At 35.7% G+C, this 20,630-nt stretch overlaps 2 long non-coding RNA genes across 2 annotated transcripts; both read right to left on the bottom strand.

Annotated features, from left to right (window-relative positions):
- Positions 1-468: 468 nt before the first annotated feature.
- LOC135154788 (uncharacterized) lies at positions 469-8,766 on the bottom strand. The gene is made up of 2 exons (XR_010294227.1): positions 8,421-8,766; positions 469-6,172 (listed from the first exon to the last, which is right to left on the bottom strand). It is a non-coding gene; the product is annotated as an uncharacterized LOC135154788 (long non-coding RNA).
- Positions 8,767-11,389: 2,623 nt separating this feature from the next.
- On the bottom strand, positions 11,390-18,972 carry LOC129265731 (uncharacterized). The gene is made up of 2 exons (XR_008584948.2): positions 18,575-18,972; positions 11,390-13,589 (listed from the first exon to the last, which is right to left on the bottom strand). It is a non-coding gene; the product is annotated as an uncharacterized LOC129265731 (long non-coding RNA).
- Between the last annotated feature and the right edge of the window lie 1,658 nt (positions 18,973-20,630).

Genomic DNA, 20,630 nt, shown 5'->3' on the forward strand with positions numbered 1-20,630 from the left:
CAGGAAAGAATAAAACTTTGTTTCACATGAGGAGAAAATCAAAATATTTCGTACAATGAAATACAAAATAAAATAGTGAGTGGGTGATGTCATCAGTTCCCTCATTTGCATACTGACCAGGATGTTTTGTGAAATTTAGCATAATTTGAATATGTCTTAATTTTCTTATTTTACATCTGATTTTGATGAAATTTTCAGTGTTATGCTTTTTGGATTTTTCTCTTTTTATTCAAATTGACTTTTTGTTGGGGTGGACTTGTCCTTTAATTTCCACCTCCTTTGCTCTGTTTTTTCTACCCCTCTCTGTTTCTTTCTCTTCCCTTCAGTCTCTAAATCATATCCACACACTTCATTAAATCACACACCCATTAAAGAATGTTCATAGATGATAAGTCATGCCCATGGAATGCTTTGCCGATCACATTAACATGCAACATAAACTTCAAATAAAAATTCACATCATGCATATTGACTATCATTTCAACAGCTGCAAAAAGCATTTTATATATTTAATTTTGATACATGCGGAAACATTTATGTTACAAATGACAACGTTCTGTTTATTTGATTTTCTAATATTGTAATAAAAATATAAAAGTTTTTAATACAACACATATGTTCTTTTCCTCTCAGGCTTTGTGACATGCTTCGCATCAAAATAAAGAGTACAAAAAGGTTTTGGTTTACAGCCTCACTTTAACTAAACTATTACCTTTCATGCAACACTCAAAATACAACCAGGCTGCATTCCTGGTTGTAAGAAAACAAAAGGGCCGATGTAACAAGATAACAAACAGGGTCTGTGGCTTCAAGACTACACAACACTAACAAGCAAACAGGACATGGTGAAGAGAAAGATAATGAGGGGATTGGAATACCTTATATGGGCATACATATCATGGTACAGTATCTTGTCTTGTTTTTATCTCCAATGACATTTCTAACACCTTTTGAAGATGATCAATATTGTTATTGATAATTTTTCTCCTCTAATCTTTTCAAGTTAACCCACAAATTAACCTTTACCTGAACGATTCAAGAAATTAATCAGCAATTATGATACACTACACATACTGCATGCACGTCTAAATGAAACATGCATAAATGCATGGTATTACAGTATTAAACACAATCATCTTTTTGTACGTATTTGTTTCAAATCAATGACAATTCAATTAATTCATTATTGACTACTAAAACGAATCATTTGTAATAACTTTTAATTATGAAGACATTGATTACAACAAATCATTTATTTTTTGACAATACAAATGACAAAAACCTTTTCATTATGGTATATGACTGGATCATTTAAAGTAACAGACTATATTTGCAAATGATAAAATGTAAATATTTGAAATACAAATAGAAAATACTTTTAATGTAGATATCATGCAAAATACTTAAATTCAAACAGCCTTATTGTGTTTCTTTGACCAATAACCAACCAATTTTAATTTATTTGTCACAAATCTCAACAAACAAAATAAGTTGAAATTGAATCTCATTTTTATGTCTGATTTATGAAGAAAATATTTCTCTCCCACCTTTGGAAACAAAGCTTATTCAATTTTCCTTGATTCATTTATACAGATGAGTTATCACTCTTTCTCTGCTAAAGTGTTTAAATGCAGATCATCTACGGTATGTACTCTGGCATATATATTGACTGGAATCCATATGAATCTAAAACGAGAGATGCCAAGTGGTAAATCAAATTAGTCTTATCTAAAACACTCCACATTCCCTTGTGAAACTGACCTCATTTTGTTGATAAATACACAATCATAATCATAATCCCTATGTGGACTGTGAACAAATCATGTTTAGTACCAGTAAATCATATCAAGGAACTTGATATGATATGACAGTTGACCTAGATATGGTGAATTCTTAGAATGAAGCTACTAATAGTAATCTACTCAATCATATATAATTTAGCCATTTTCTTTTATAAACTGCCTTCTTCTTATTCTATTTTACAATTTAAACTCTGATATATTTTATTCTAGAAAATTCTTCTATTATGATCTCACTGCTCGATACCACCTGACTGAAAGTCTCTCTTCTGATCACAGTTTCAATGTGATATATATATATATATATACATTTCAAGATTCGATCCCCCAAATGGTTGTTTCGATTGAAAGATCAGGTAAAGAAAGAAGATTGTGAGGCACTAAGATGAAATGATCAGATACAAAATTATTGTAAACATGCAAATGGATTTTGCAATCATGAAACTTCTATTGTCACTGGTATTTTGATTGACAGCAAAATTTCTGGATGAAGCTAGATGAAAAAAAAATGCAACAAGAACTGTAATTTGAGTATGCATTATTTCGATTTCATGTGTAGTGTGATTTTATAATACAATTTCTGATTTCAAATATAATATTAGAAGTCTTGAGAGTTGTCTAAAAACTTAACGCAGTACTGATGGCATAAAACACTGGCCTTTCATTGTAAACAAGTAGCAGAGTTTTTATTTTGCTTATTACTATTATCTTTCTGAAGTATATGAATTAGCTGATGATTATAGTCTAAATGAATACAAATAACAAAAAATAACCTACTAATTGAATTAACAAATAATTATCATTTTCCTTTCAATCAATTGAGACTGACATGACAAAGTTTTTTCTCAAAATGTCAAATGTTTAATTGAAAACGCCTGAAGGTATCACAATAAACAAAAGTGATGCACATATAAGCACATGAAAAATATACAAGAAAATGCGTAGTTGATTTACTCTAGGAGGAATCATGAAATCTTATGCTAATTTTGAGAGCACAATATCCTCCTAAAACAAATGAATTGCTCAATGAAATGAACTATAATTCATAAACACTAAGAAATAGGGGGTTCAAATTTGAACCCTGGGGTTTGGTACATTAGCAACACACCAGGGGGTGCTAATGGGTGCAGTTATGCTCATTTTTGCACCTTTAAGGGTGCAATTAGCTTTAATTAAGCACCCTATAGGGTGCAGAAATGAACCATGTGATAAAAGTTCAAATCTGAACCTTTTTTAATGTCAAGTAGTATGCACCTTAAAAGGTTCAAAATCTTCAAATTTGCACTCAATAGGCTGAAACAAGCATTTCTTGGTTCAAATAATGATAAAAAGGTCATTTTGCACCTTTTGCCACGAGGGGTGCAATATTACACCCCTAAATGTTGGTACAAGCATTTCCTTTAGGGTTCAGAATTTCCTAGTGTTTAGATTTTCTGCTGGAAGAATTTTTATATGCTAATTTCATGAACATAATGTGATCCTAAAACAACATTGAATGACTCAATGAATGAAGTGGATATGAAGTAGCGGAAAGCAACCACTCCCAGACAGCTTTCCTCTGTCCAGCCTTGTTATTCAGTGAAGGAAATAAATGTATTCAATGTCAATAGGATTTCAAAGACATGAGTACACCCCTATGGAGGTCACCCAGACAGGAAGTTTGCTTTGAGAAACGGCGGAAAGAGATGGAGGAATTGATTTCAGAACATCTGTCTGATTTGGTGAAACAGACTGCTTTTATTAGTAAAGCATGCTTGAAGCCGATTGTTTTGTTTTTTTATATAAAGGAAACATCAGAGGTACATTGATGGGAAGTTTGGTTGGATTGCTTCCATTTCAAATTTAATATGACAAGGCATAACTGTAGCTCATTGTTTGGAGTATAAATGCCCTCTCACTATTATAAACAAACATATTTGCAGTTGAAACTACTAGAGCCCCTAGTTTCACTTGATCAATATATGAGAACAAATTTTGTATTTCCCTAAATCATGTTGAATCTACACATTTTCCTTCATCATTTCACCCTATAGATCTTACATGCAGACTTTGTCTACAGTGGCAGATCAAGGAGTTTGAAATAGAGGGGGTTTGAAGAGCAAATTTGAATTTAAAAAAAGAGGGGGCACAGATCATGACAGATAATTTTTTTTCTTTATAGATCTTTTCTTTATACTTAAAGCTTTTTTTTCTTTATAGAGATAGCTTTATCAAAATGTATGTTAAATGGATGAATATTTAAATATAGAAGGGGGAATGCTCCCTCCCCCCTTCCCCCACTGGATCCACCAACTTCTGTATTTGTGTAAATGACCTGCAGCGTCCCAGAGGATAGGAGGGAGGAAGAAGCAATTATTGGAATGGCTTGCCTGGCTGTCTGTCAGGATGTATTAACTCCTACTGTATCTGGGTATCATGTCTTGTAAGATAATAGCTTAATCCTAGCCATTGCAATAGTAGTACATCAAGTTAAAGTTGAAAGTAAAGTTGAAAATGATATTTGTGATAAAAGGGGACCACAAAATAGCAATAGCTGCTAATTAATCCAGACAGCCTGTTTCACTGGTTCATGGCATTATGTAGAAATTTTGAAAAAATACATTTTCTTTACTGATTTATTTTTCACAAAATTCACCAAGTGTGACTCCATACAATCCTTCAATTTCACTTTAGAACATTTTTATGCAAAGTGCCCCCTTGACAAGCTTGGTCGCTTTGCTTCCTCGCTTTTGAGTTTCTTCAAAAAATTTGTATGTGTCTATGCCCCCCTCCCCCGAAAAAAAAAGATGATGTTAAAATACTGTATTCGTTGAATACTTAGTTATAATTCTATTTCATTTAGGAAGCCACAGATATTCTTCAAAATAGTATAGAGACCACCATATCATGAAAGTCTATCATTCTTTGATCTTGTGAAAATACACAACAAGAAAGAAGCTTGAAGGCTATTTATTTCTTTAATGAATCATTGTTAACTTTATAGAGTCAGAATTTATGTCATGGATTTCCCCCTAATAATCTACCTCTTTCCATAGTGTCATGTAATTCTTTTCTTATAGATGACGCTAACTACTTCCATTTCAATTCAATAACATATAAAATTGGAAGAATATCATTTCAAGGTTCTCTTCGGCCCATTAAGATCCTAACCGAACATAGCACTTGAAAGAAATATTTTTGCGAACCTTTTGAAAAATTATTCATATAAAAGATAATGATTGTTACAAGATGCATAAATATATTTATAACAATGAACATCTATGATATAAAAAGAGTTAATGTTGAGATGGAAGAATAGAAAACAAATAAATATACTATATTGAATTAAACAGTATCAAATTAAGGGAAATCATATGTACATTATGCTGTGGCTATAATGTTTTATAGGTATGTGAATATAATTATAGAAAGGCAGACAAAAAAGTTGACATCTTTTGACTGCACTCTTTGAAAATGGTACATTTATGAGCCTCTTTGAAAACATATCTATTAATAATAATATACCTGTATTATACACTTAGGATACATATATCACATAGGCAGCTTAATGAACTATCTACTGTTTTCTAATCAAACACAGACCGTATATACATCCCCGTCCTCAGCTGAATATAACACTGATAATCGTTTGTTTCCTTGCGTTTGCTTTCGTTTTAACAAATATACGGGTTTGAATTGATAAGGATCATCGTTTGAGCGGGCAAATAAATAGCGATGAAAACAACATGTATATCTTTAAAAAATCATGTAACGAAACGGGCATTCTGATTTCAATGGTGAAGGTGTGTATAGGATACACAACTTATTGATGGCTCATATGAAATCTGAAAGTGTTGGCAAATTATTGGTTCACATTGGAAGATTGCAACCCTCTGAATACCCTCAATCAAAAAGTCTAAATCACGAACGTTTAGACGGTAAATCCGTTTCTACATGGTGCTGGAACCTCCTTGATCGCCAGAAATAGAAGATTGTAGAGATACCAGCTCAGCATTCTGTTAATCCAATCACTTTCCATTGTACTAAACAGACTACAAGTACATCATGCACCCCCACCACGCCCCTATCCTACACCCCTATTCAACAGCCAGAGCGCTGGGCAACCATGTTGGTAGCGCAGGTACGGGGAAGGTCCAACCCTCGATGTATAAAGTTCACCAGATCGTTACAACCGGGGCAGCAGGGTGGGAACGCGCAGAAGATGGCGTAAAGGATGCCGCACAGGAGACCGATCGGCCAGCCAATCACGAGGAGGAGGATGATCCAAATAATGCTCCATAACCAGCCGCAGTTTGCCATGGTAACCAGATGAGAATGATGTCACAACGATTGGATGATGCCAATGGGATTCAGCTTGTTGTTATGGATGTTGTCTGGTGTGCATGTAAGAAAAAAATAAAGATGGTTAAAATTGTTTCAGGGGCTGCAGAAGAGGGGAGAGGGGGGGGGGGCTTCAGCCCCCCAACTTTTTTCCAAAACCGTGTACAAAAACATAAAAATTACCATACGATTGTGATTTTTTGGATGGTCAGCCCCCCCCCCACTTTGAAAACCGTTCCGCGGCCCCTGTGTTTTAAAACGATATTGATTTAAATGCACTGTGCGAATGCATGAACAAAAATTAAAAGGGAAGCCCGGCCACTCACTCCACTCTTTCCCAGCTCGCCCCTAAATATATATCTTACAGTTTCATATATTGGCTTCAATGATAACAAAATAGAGATCTGAAATGAGGTTGTTGTTTTTTTTGCCAATAAACAAAAAATACAATAGATACTTTTCAATACTTTATTTTGGCAAATAATATGAACTGTCAGCACCAATTTGCTATCTTGGTTGCTTGCATTTATCTAATTTCTTTCAATGTATATATATATATATTGAACGAAATTAGATAAATGCAAACAACCTTTGGCAACTTTCTTGTAAATAATAAACAGACTAAAAGAAAGGAAAATGTCCCGCCTCCTGGGTCTAGTGGTTAAGGCATTGGCGTTCAGAGGCAGGGACCCCGGTTCAATTCAGAATATGGATGACCGCTCTAAGGGACCTTGAGTGAAACTGTGCACTATTATCCTCTCATTTTCATTTCTTTCACTATATATATATATATATATTGTAAAGAAATGAATGAAGAGAACAATGGTAGGCGTAGCTTAAATCAAGGTTCCCCAGAGCTATCTACCCTTTGGAAAAATTGGTGATGCCGAAAAAATGTCTCTGCCGGGAATCGAACCCGGGCCCCCAGCTTTGAACGCCGGTGCCTTAATCCAGCTGAGGCATGGCCACCTTCCCCGACAAAGGAAATTATAATTGGTATAGTGTCGAAAATATGTCTATCTGACGGTCAATCGGATCAGGGTCGCCCTAGCCACTAACCCGTCTCTGTGGTCTAGTGGTTAAGGCACCGGCGTTCAAAGCTGGGGGCCCGGGTTCGATTCCCGGCAGAGACATTTTTTCGGCATCACCAATTTTTCCAAAGGGTAGATAGCTCTGGGGAACCTTGATTTAAGCTACGCCTACCATTGTTCTCTTCATTCATTTCTTTACAATATTTAAAATAAAAAGAGTTGCCAAAGCTGTTGTACATGTATAACTTCACACATTCATATATATATATATGGTTGATAATTGCATGTGTAATGTAATTCTTGCCCTCTTCTCTCTATCCCTTCCCAAGTGAGTAAAAAAAAACATTTTCAAACATCCCCATGCATAATGCATTATACACACATGCCTGAAACCAAAACTACTCAAGTAAATTGCTCCCACTCTCTCCTGGCCAGACCCTGTCATCATCATATAGTCTCTCATTTTAAGGTCAAGTTATGACTCACATATACTCAAGTATCATCATCAAGCGATGTATACAGCCATGCAGACAAAGAGTCCCATCCTTTGTAGGAATATATATTAACACCTAGACCTTTACCATCTCATGCAAAGTCAGATTATGATTGTGCTTTACTTTTAGGCCTAAGGTATACATAAGAATTAACTTGATTGAAATGATGGAAGATTTTCTTGCTCTGTCCTTGTCAAAATGAAAATATCTTAAAACATGAGGTATTATCATTTAGCAAATTACCAATACCTGATTATTGCATAAAATTAATGTTGAGTTTGTCTATTACTAGTATATAATCATTCATTCATTAAACTTAAATTTGTATAAAGCTCCACAGGGATAATAACTTATTGAATACATAGGCATCTATAATCTCAATGCTTCAATATAGAATATCAATTTGAAAACAAGTGAATAGAAACGATTAAATAGCAGATATATAAGAAGTGATATATATATATCTGCCTTTTAAAAATTCCACTGGCACATGTGGTAATTGATTCTGTGTCAGAAATATCCTTCCATTGAAAAACAAAATTACTGTGATATTATATTCCCCCAAGCAATGACACAAGATATAACGTATTCCCTACTACAGCAACTGGTCTGAGTGGAGAAAAGGGTGTGGTACGTTCTAAACTCTCCACCACATGGAAGCGACATTCATGCGAGTTTTCCCGGGCGGGGAGAGTATGCCAGAGAAAGAGCGCGATGGCGCGGGAAGCAAAAAATACATACACCAAAGCGAAACACACACGAAACCATGCACTTACCACGCACAGCCTTTGAATGAAGTAATCCAAATAAAACCTTTCTAGCTTTCCAAAACTCTCAGCAACAATCGAACTGATTGAATAAAATCAGAGAGGTGAAACGAAGAGCAATGGTGTTCGCCTCCAACTGTAAGTTCTTGAATGGATGTGTTTGACTGGTGATGACAATAAAGCAATTAACCCCTAGACGTAGGCTACTTGCTGAACCAGATGCGGACTCTCTCTCGATTGCTCAGATCGTCAGATGATCATCCGAGGGTACTCTCTTCATCTGTTAGATCGGTTGAGAGATTAAAGGGAAGTAGAAATTGCTTCCTACAATAGACTGTATACCGGGAAGAGCTGCAAGGATTTAGTAAAAGACTTTTTATGATTACTTGCAGCACTTTCATAATTATTTGAAAACGTTCATCATTCCCTCTCTATAGGCCTAGTATTTTTCCCCAAAGATGATTCTCTGATTTTAAAAAGTTCTGAACCAATACAATAGTTCTTAATCAAAATTATCAGGGCAATATTTTCCATGATTGAACAGAGAATTATCGATTACTTAAATGTACATTAACAATTTCAAGGCCAGGGTTTGGGTAGCTGTATATGATTATTACTGAACTTATTTGATTTGACTTGCTTGTTTTTCGGAGTAATGAAATGGAAAACGATACTCAAAATCAATCAAATAAAGCAGGATGGTATAAGTTTAAAATTATTTATAACATCACAAAGTGAACTTTGCTCTGTTTGAACTACCGTATATTGCATATTTCACAAACAGAAGCATAGTGGATTCAGGAGGGGCGTGCCTCCCTATTTTATTTCATTTTTTTTTTGGCCTGAAATTTAAGTAGAGCCTCTGACTAAGTATATGCCTCCCCTTTTTAAGTGGCAGGCCTGAGCTTTTTAATTTCCCTTTTCTGTTTTTAGCGAGAAGCTTTCATCCGGGCCTGTGCTTTTGGAATTGTCAGAAAATGGGTCTATATAGTCCCGGTCTCGATCTTCCCCGGCCTGTTTAAAAGAAGAAAAAAGTGCGAACTCTTCTTTTAGTAAGATTCAACTGTTTTCTGACACTGATATCTGAAATAACATATCTTGCCACCTTGGGATCACGAGTCTAGGTCAAGAGTTGGATAGCAAGGTGTCGTGTTTTACTAGAAACACAGCATTCTACGGTAGTGAATAGCGTGGGTTTACTATATTGCTTTCATTGTCATTGTCATGATGTTTGCACTATGATAAACATTCGCGGGTATATTTTGTATAGGTCCTTGGAGAGTGATGTAGGCCTACTGATACTCAAACACTTCATGATTAGTATGGTGGATAGATACGACATATGTTTGCAAACTTTTCATCCCCGTTTTCATCACGAAAGTCGAAATGAGAGAAATATATGATATACCGCTAGTACGTGGCACCATGCAGAGAGAGGGGGGGGGGGCATGGGGCAAACAAACATCCCACCCCTCCTCACTTTCCTTTCCAGCTTCATGCAGATTGCAGAATTACGATTTTTTTGCTTTGCTGTCCACACGAAATTTTGTTCATATCCACCCCATTTCCTCCCCATTCCCCCGGCCCCCTCCCCTTTTCATACCAAAAACATTAAAACTCCTTGTGCTACAAATGTATTCACTTAAAATAAATACAGGCCGACACCTGATTCTGGCAAAACACAATAAAACTAATGCAAAGATCTTAGTTAATTTTTTTTTGGGGGTATTCATATTTTTCAAAAATTATTTTTATAAGAAAATATCTCTTTCAAACAGCAAAATATGTATATTTCCTCCCGTTGAAGGTCTACCCTCCCCCGCCCCCCCCCCCACAAAAAAGAGGGGGAGGAGAAAATGAATTGAATAATGATAAATAAAATTCTCCTCTAAAATAACTCTTTTCCAAGAACCCCAAATCTCCTGTTCAATTTTCTATTCAGATCCCCAATGTAATTAACATCGTTCCTTTAAGACAATAACGAGTTCTGTCAACTTCCTCGATAAATCAATGTATATTTTCCTTATATTTTGTCCAGGATATTGTGGTAGACCATTAAGTTGTCATGGGAACAATATTTCTTACAATCTGGAAATTTAATTATAATGAAAGGACAGAGGAAATTCATTATTGAATCATAAAGAGTTCCATAACCTCAATATCATGGATTTCTTGTGTGATTGTGAGACATAAATTTATTAATAAATGATGACGTGACAATGAGTGCCGTCATATCTAATAATACATCATAACATGAAATTAATTCAATGTAATGGTGTAAAATAAGGAATTTAAAAATAGCATATATAGCTTGACAGAAATGGCATGAATGCTATAAGGATTTAATTTATAACAGTTTTATGATTTTGAGGTCTCATATCAATCTGATCAATAATAATATATTATATATAATTATATGGATTCGAATCTTGTTTGATTTGTTTTCTTACAGTCAACCATGCAGTGGATTAAAGGTTTTGAGGGCCATACCTCGATACCCCACCCTTCCCCATCCATTTATCTCTCCCTCTCTCATCATTTTGTTTTCTCTCTCTCCCTCTCTCATCATTTTGTTTTCTCTCTCTCCCTCTCCACAATGTCAACATCTCTCTCAACGTATACCATCCCCTCTCGATTCTGTATCGTCGTCGATCGCGCCATTCCTTGTCTTTCCCCTCGCTGCCATCTTTCGGGTTTTATTTCCCTCTTGAAATTTTAAGCTCTTATTTCTATTATCAAGCGAATACTGGGCAAAACAATAATGATGACAATTAGATCAAATTTTAATGAATTTTGTATAGAGGGATTGTAGCATTTTTCCCATGACCTTTTGATTCGACGGTATACACGTATATCCTACAATAATCTATGTTGGTCTGCTGAGGTGTGTTAGACGGTGGGGGGATGAATCATATCATTTACAACCTGAATGACCCATTTTAGTCAGATAAGAATTAGGACGAATTCACATTATAATATAACTTTCAAATCAATAATCATTTTATTCAAAATCATGATATTAACAAATTGAAACATATCGTACACCATAATTTATTTCATGCGATAGAGGGCAGTCAGTTTCAAACACTATCACCACTCACGGTTACCAATAGTGATCAGTGACCATTAATTCATCGTAGTCTATACAGGTACATACCCTTGCATGGTCTTCGCACGATAATACAGGGTGTGAAGTAGGAGACTACATATTCACCCATGAAAGGTGTTTGCTTCTATACAGACAGAGCGTTTGGGGTCTAGTCTCCATCCTAGACACGGCATACTTTGTTAAAGTGTCTAATATGAGACTGTGCTTACAGACTACACTAACGTTCGATCTATCACCACTGGCGATTGATAACACGTTCCATTGGCATTGGCGATAAAACGTCTGAAACACGTGAAGAGGAATGGTAACATGTCAGTTTATATATGAACATGATTATATGTGTATAATACAATACATATTTTGACCTGTGTGTATAATTCAGAACATAATAATGTTCCAACCATGCCAACTGAACCCCCCCCCCCAAAAAAAAAAAATAGTAATAATAATAATGAAAATACCAGCAGAACCTACAATGGCGATAGGATTCCACTGATACAAACTGCATGTTATCGACAAACTGTTGTATTACAGACTGAAACCAATACTAGTACCTGATACCAGTGTGAGACCCTAAAATTCACCCGTTTGATGTGAAAGAAATTAAAGAAAATGAAAATACCTGAACTAAAATAGGGCCTATATAAAAGCAGTGAAATGTATCTGTAGGCTATATATTTAAGCATTCATCTTTTAGCTTTTGTTTTTTGTCATTCTCTTTTTCTAGTCATATTATTGACTTTGAAATAGACCCCCAAAACAAAATATTTGGTATGAACCACGTGTACTGTATACCTACAATGATATCTATACATGAAATCACGAATAAAAACTTATTATGTATACTATACAACATAATATAACTTAGGCGAACTATATGAGATGGAAACAAACATAATTATCAAAAATTTACAAAATGAGGTAAGACTATATAAAAGAAGGCAGACCATTTTGATGTCAATAATGATCTTATATACTAAGTATAATAACAGTGTACATAAATATGTGCACTGTCTGATTTTCCTCACATTTTCATTACGAATATTAATGAGAATAAATTTACTTTATGACATCTAGAAAATCAATTAATTATGATCCACGCACTGATATGACGATAAAGTTCATTATGAATTTATGATTGAAAACAGGAAAACATATTCAGACAGGAAATATAATAAGCAATGGACCGGCTCTGGTGTTTAAAAAATACAAATAGATTTGAGAAGTATCATGTGACGGGAATGAATACAATATTATATCAGCAGGAATATATGCATACAACAGATACAACCTTCAAAAAACAAATTAATGGTTCTGTAAAGAATTCTTAATATTTAAAAATTCCATTAAAAGTTTCATCGGTGAATCAGTAAGGATTTTAAAGACCCTCTTCAGAGCTTTAAGTCGTTTTAAGGCTCTTTAGATGATATTTTTAAGTGCCAATAGTTGATTACAGTATAACATTCTCTAGGGAATGTGTGAGGAAAATGAGGACATTAAACTATTCACTCCCCCAACTAAATCAGCATTTTCATGAATTATTATTCATTACAATTAATCAATATAATCAAAATGACTACAATTGTAAAAATATTAATATCAAAACAAAATTATCGGCATTGGAGTAATTTGCCGAAGGAATCTTGAGGGCAAATCAAATGGCTGCAACTAGGGTGAAAGCCTGGACGATGTTGAATTCCAAAGTCTTTTTGCATACTATGACTCTCATGAGCGCATCTCGGATGATGACATATAGTTTCAACCGCACACTGGTTTCTGGCCAACCATCCCCTCCGCACAGGTTTGAGGTAGCATTACCAGTTTTTGTAAGAGTTCCATGATGTCTTTGCAGAAGCTAATACACACACCAAACGGCATGATGCATACCCACAACCAGGCTACAAAGAAACCGATGGGCCAACCAAAGAAGATGAGAATGATGAACCAGACGATTGCCCACAGAATACCTGCTCCTCCTCCAGCCATGGTTAAGCTACCCTTGAGAGATTGGCCACGAGACGATTGTGATTGGGACGGTCAAGAATTAACAGCCCGGATTATCTGAAAGCCTATATATAGACAACAGAAAAATAAAGAAAATGGATACTGAGTTAACATAATTACTTTGAGCAATTAAATCATAAAATGAGGGGGCATGACTTGACAAGGGGTCATAAAAATCACGAGAGAGAGAGAGGGGGGGGGGAGAAGAAAAGAAGACCTGTAGAGAATAAACATCTAGGCCTGCATGTAACTTTGCGACAGACCTCAACAATTATTCAAAAAGTACATGTGATTTCACATTTTACCTTAGTTTCATTCCTATATATCATAGTTCTTGTTCTATTTTTTTCGTTCGGTCTTGGAGCTTTTTGCAAACAGCGGCCCCAAGCACACCAACATAGAGAACAGTGCTGAATGAGAATCCGTGTAAAATGTGTAGCATTTTGGCCGCCATCCCAGGGCATCGGGGGGGGGGGGATTGGGTTGGTTGTGATATCCTTTTTTTTTCTTTTGCTGATTTTTTATTTATTTTGGGGGGGCGCTCGTTTTCCTCCAATGTACTGGTCGATTATGTCCCCGCATCCGTTCAAATGCATGGCATTATTTCAATAATAAATACCACCATTTCTCTTCTAATTTTCATTAATTCATTAATGACACTCGACCTAAGCTAGGATGTTCCACGTGCATCTTTATTACCCACTATTATTTCACCAAAGGGTCATCTACTCACTCACCATTAACCTAATTATTTATGTCAATAACTTACCCTATTGGGTTCGTCAACCAACAACGTCAACGAGATCTATAGTTATTATTCTACTTTTATACAATAGATAAGGGCATGTGTGTATATATACCACTTGAGTTGCAGGATTGGCTTACTTGTCCTACTACAAAAATACCGTGGTATGAAATATTAACCATTCGGAGACCATCAACATCAAGTATATGCACTGGATAATGATCCAATGTACTTGAATGACGGAGATGCCTGGGCTTAGTTCTAACATGGGCCTATTTGGTTGTAATGTAGACTGTCTTCTTTTTATGCCGTACATGATATGATATGGCATACAGAAACAGATCACGAACAAGCAATAATAAGTGACAAATAGCTGAAAAGGATGATAAAATAAATGCCATGGCTGAATGTATACCTGTGCGAACCGATACTGTTGCATGTACCATAGAGCCCACCAATTTCTACATAATGTCTCTTTTGATCAAAGAATCAATATCAAAACCACATCATTCATGATAATAACTGAATCTGCACGCTCGTTTCAGAGAAATATGAATATGAAAACACTGTTATCTTCAACGGCGACACATTGTCATTGATTTAGCTTACCTTTACGGTTTTCCAAGCTGAATTAATTCCAAAACAAAAACACGACTACGCCCTCACGAAAGGCATTTCAAGCTAAATTCATATCCAATTAATCCAACGCTACAAATATCCATTGATAATAAATATATTCACTGACAACGTTCAAGCTGGCAATGAGGTACATGTATGTTTGAACATGGACTGTAATAGGTCCATGGTTTGAATAGGCAATGGCTACCGTATATGGCCTGACCTCATCAATACATAGTAACAACGTGGTTACGTATCAACAAAGACTCAATCAAGGTTATCCCCATGGCGCCCGTCGAGGGTATATGCCTATATACTAACAATGAATTCAATATATCTATATTATGAAATCACTTTAGTGGTTATAGTTAAAAACCCCTACAAACTGCGATTCAAATGAAGAACATAAATATTGCATTTCTATAATATGTTATATCACGTTCTGGAAAAGCATAATAAGGGCCTACCTAATCTAGCTTCTGCCTACCTATAATCTTATCATCAAAGGGTGAAATTCATAAATAGTTTTTTAAATAACTGTCATCACACCAAGTAGACGATAGTCATTGCATTTCTCATTTTACCTCCCTCTCCAACACTATATGACCTTTATTTCTACTTCCTTCATATTTTTGTAGTTGTATATAGGTTAATTCCCTCATTATTCAAGCATACATGCAATATGATCATGAAGTGTGAAATTTCTGATTCAAACTATTTTTTGTTTACATCATTTCTGGTGTGTGTAAATTCAGTAGAGAGGGGGGGGGGGAGAGATGGTAACCACACGCAATGTATATATATATATATATATATATAAAACACAGAGTGTGATGGAAGAAAATAAGAGAGAGGGTGGTAGTGACTGTAGAGGGGGACAAGAGGTAGCTTGTACTTTTGTAGGAATGGCTATAGGGAGAGAGAAGAAGAAGGAAGAGAAGAAAAGAGAGAAAAGGGAAAAGAGAGAACTCAAAATATTAAACGGGCAAATATAGTTCATGCTAAAGCAGGTATATGACAAATGCTGGAATGTTTTGCTTTGTATAGTTGATGATTTCCGGGGTTGCCACAAAGTCAAGCTAAGATTATAGTGGCAACCCCTGCAACCTTCATAGATTGTTTTGTTGTACGACCTTTTTCATATTTTTTTATCATTATTGTTAAATATTTTGTTATGTGCTATGTATTTTCTTTGTTATTTTGTATATGAAAAGTTGCAGAAACAATAAACGAAATGAAAAAAAAATGAAATGATAATATGATAATTTAACACATCATTAAACATGTACATGACCTATTCCGTCAGATCATGTTAACCCGAGCTCCATAGCTCCTCGTCCCATCCGTCCTACATCCCTCCCCCCCCCCCCTAAATTGACCCAAGACAAAAGTATACAATCTTCACCTTTGGATATCTGAAGTACAGGTATATTTGCCAACAAGCAAGCTACTTTGCACCCCACCCCGGGACCTCACCATACCCCCAACACAAGTGACCGAGCCTTTCATTTGAACTGAAAATCTAAAGCATTTTGCTATTCGCATCACCACTAGAAATTATCTGGTTTCAATCACAGAAAAGAAGGTAATAAGCGAGCTATTAATTTATTTATTTTTACAACAGGCTGCCGAAAACAGGTTTAATAGTTTTCAAACTACAACCAGGTTTCAAAGTTCATGGATGTTTTCCTCTTTGATCATGGCACCACAATAATCATTGTCACATGAGTCTTGTGACAGGAACGAAACTACAGTTTATTTCTATATTATAAGAGCCCTGGCGTACATAAAGAGTTAAAAACAATGGAAGGGGCACATCAAGGCAAGGGGGAGATTTCAAAATAGGCACAAGCGAGCGAAAACATTGACCTCTTTGAATTAAGATTTTAACGATAGATCTTTAAATAATTTTCAAAAAAAATAATTTCATATTTCATCCTTTTTTCCTTTCAATTCGTCCCCCCGGTCGATTTTTTTTTGTTTGGGGGGGGGGGGGCAACCAAGCCCCTATCCCCACGCCTGCAAGTAAGAGCCATATAAACCTCGAGATATGTTACCTAATGAAAAAAATAATTAATATGTCATGTGACAGGATTCCAGATATAGCAGCGATTAAAAAAAATATATCTGATCATCAGGTGACAATAATGTAAATGGAAGAATATATGAAACCCTTTTCTTCTTCTTTTATTTTCAAGTTGAATGCTATAGAAGGTCGCATATAACAAATATTGACATTACTCTCTACGCAAATGAAAAAGCCCAAATCATGCAATATAGACATGGGCGGAAATTCCAGGGGGCAGGGGGATGCGTCCCCCCTACCCAAAATAGTATATAGGGGGACACAGTTTCTAATGTCCCCCCCCCCCCCCCCACTAATTTTGGTCTTTAACGATGGAAAGAAATACATCATTCAAAATCGAAATAAAACATGTATTTTGGACGAGATGACCTTACTTTTAGGGGTGATAACCCCCCTTTTTTTTGGGTGGGGGGGGGGGGGCTTGTCCAACTTTCCAGCCCCTGGTCCCCCTACCTTTGGGGAGAGATTTCTGCCCTTGAATATAGAGGAAATTGTTGAATACCTATACCCTTCCATAATCATGATAATCAATCAATTCATTAGGCCAAGACAAACTTGTGAAGCAAATTAATTATTGCCGCCCTGCTCACTGGATCTAAGCTAAGATCAGATGATCTGTTGAGTAAATGCAGACATGCGAATGACGCTATCAGGGAGGGAAGGAAGTGATTAGGTTATATGCAGAAACGAGACCTTTCAATGTGCCCTTTACTTTAAAGTGCATTCTGATTCAAGAAAATAATGCTGCTATAGACATTACCCATCCATGACTTAGCAGTTAATAGATAGCTATATCACCAACTTCATTTCTTAAAAAAAAAATTATACACCTCTATAATTGTCTGTCTATCATTTCATTTAGTTTCATTTCATTTTGGTACTCATTTTTGTTTTCATTTTTGAACTCATGATTATAATTATCAGTATTGCAATATTGTACTCGTGAAATGCCTCTATTATCATTGATCAACTATAGTTTTAAGGAAGTATTTATGCCGAAGATCTTGAATGGATTGATAATCGCCTTTGGCTTAATCTTTCCCCACACAAAAACGGAATATTAGATAATCAGAAACACGTAAGTTAAGTGGGATCAGATATTTGATAAACTCTCATGTCCATCTGTCGATGTGTACGAGAGTGCAACAAAATAATATACTTACATAGAAAAATATCATAGTACATAGCGGGCATCTTCAAACACAGTTGTGTTACACATGATACCCTAACAAGCATTCTATCATACCAATAAACATTGAAGCTATATCTCTCAAAATATTTAGACTTACAGGAATATATAACATTGACGGTACTATTTCTATTGTTTCTATGGTAAACGAACAATCAGCCAAACCATGGACCTATTAGGTCCATGGTCAAACATACAAACTTACAAATGGGTAATCATATAACCTGTAACTATATTTTCCCCGGGCTATTTTCATTTGGTAAAGAATGCTATCTAGATAAACTTGCCCAAACCGGTGATATAATATAAATGGGAGTTACAGCGTATATAACTGGTATAGTTACAACGTAAAATAAATTATGGACAGCAAAATAAGAAAATGATAGACTGTCGCATGTATGAACTCCCTTACCTGAGGTATTTTGATGAATCTCCTAAATCCAATCCGAACCTTTGTGAGACTCAATGAAATGGGTCCTATAAAGCTCGTCCCAAAGTCCAGGAATGAGGATCCATACAAAGTTGCTAGGTAAAACATAATACACGCATACTCTGATGGGTTGGGCTATAGTATACAACTATTCAAACATGGGCTCAACTTTATTTAGTTAGAGTTAGACTTGGAAAACAGCCTTTCCTTTTCACCCTATGCAGACACTCCTTAGTTTTTATACACATTAGATGTTTCATTACAAAGTAATGAAACATTTTCCTTTAATTTCATCAAACAGGATGGAAATTTTAGACAAATACAATATAGCAACAGACGATATCAATGGATAATTTATTTTATTTTATGGTTATTGGAATGCTCGAATAAAATCTTATGGGGGTTTCCTACTTGACAGAATTAATAAGGTTCTACAGCTGACCTATAAAGATTTTGAAACCTTTTTTTAATGGTTTTGAAAGGGGGAGTTGAATGTGATGGGGAGGGGGGGGGGGGTGGGCTGAACATAATGCACATAATTTTGGTAATCATTTTCGCATTTTTGTACATGGATACTGAAAACAGTATAAGGGCTGAAAGCCTGAACGCCCCCCCCCCCCCCCACCACCACCACCATCACCACCACCCTTCCGACCCGTTTCCGCGGCGCCGGAATAATGATTTCTGTACTGAGCATAGTAATGTAAACAAGGCCTTTGCATTTTGAATTACATATCACTATACACTATTCAGAGATAATGAACGTTTCAAAAGATAATCAGTTGAACTGGCGTTTGAACGAAAAGATAATGTAAAAGGTAACACGATCTAGTCAATAGATAACACTATATAAGATTATGTAACAGTTTACACACATCCCGTGTGTAAGATCTGATCGAACATTGCCAGCAAATCGAGGATAGTGCAAGGTTCTCAAAAAAGAAATGTTACAGGGGTGTCTATTACATAATTATACTCTAGTATGTTATGGTGTTGACGAATTACTTAAAAATGTGTATTATATTATGGATTACTGGGGTACCTAGGGATAAAAATCACCCCCATTCTGCCCCGGTGGCAAACGAGCGTGAAATGCCCCCCCCCCTGATAATAGGTAAAACAAGGGACATGTGACTTGCCCCATAAGACTCCCACTCCACATCCTGACGAATTGGCGATAGTCAATGTTTAACAGGAATGTTCGATTTTCAAGAAGTGTTGCAATATATATGATAATAAAAAGATATACCTGAATATACCCCGGGCTGAACGTTCCATAATTTAATAGTGGCAAATGAATATCAAAGTTACATGTGCGTTTTGCTCAAAACACTGGGTTGAATCACAAGTTCTGTATTTGCTTTCATTGAGTATCATTCTCGATCAACGGATGCTGCAAGTCACTTTTAAAGGGGCTATACACTCTGCCCCATGTTTTTAATAAACAATTCAAGAAAAGTATAATCTCTTTGTGTGAACCCCCACTCCCCCCCCCCCCCGAAAAGCTAGCACAAATATTCTATTTCATTCGACCATATTAATAATCATCCAGAATAGACAGGAAATAGCGAAATACAATGGATGCATAATAGATAATTTCTTAAACATACCTCAGGGGTATGTTTAAGAAATTAATTTCTGATATGTGTAAAGGATAGGAGAAAACAAAAATCTTATTATGAATTCCAATGATGTCTGTGAATAAAATATGTCAGCTTGCATATGATTCACGGCATACATTTTTCTTTGACTCCAGTACAAAATAATATTATGCCCCACTCCTCCACCCCTGATATGTGTGTGGTTCTTGGTGTAATACGATGATCAAATGAAACATGTTTTTACACGAAATAATATTGTTAAGACGATCTAGGCATAATTAAGCAAACAATTTTTGAAACGATTTCCATTTTTAGTGATTAATTGTAATTTGTATAATCATGTTTTTTTAAAGACTTTTGCCTTGGAAACAGACTACAAATGTACTTGAAGGCGAAGCGCTGCTCCCATTGAATCAATATTTTATTCTTGATTTGTT

Source organism: Lytechinus pictus, chromosome 7, assembly GCF_037042905.1.
Source record: "Lytechinus pictus isolate F3 Inbred chromosome 7, Lp3.0, whole genome shotgun sequence".
NCBI lineage: Eukaryota > Metazoa > Echinodermata > Echinoidea > Temnopleuroida > Toxopneustidae > Lytechinus > Lytechinus pictus.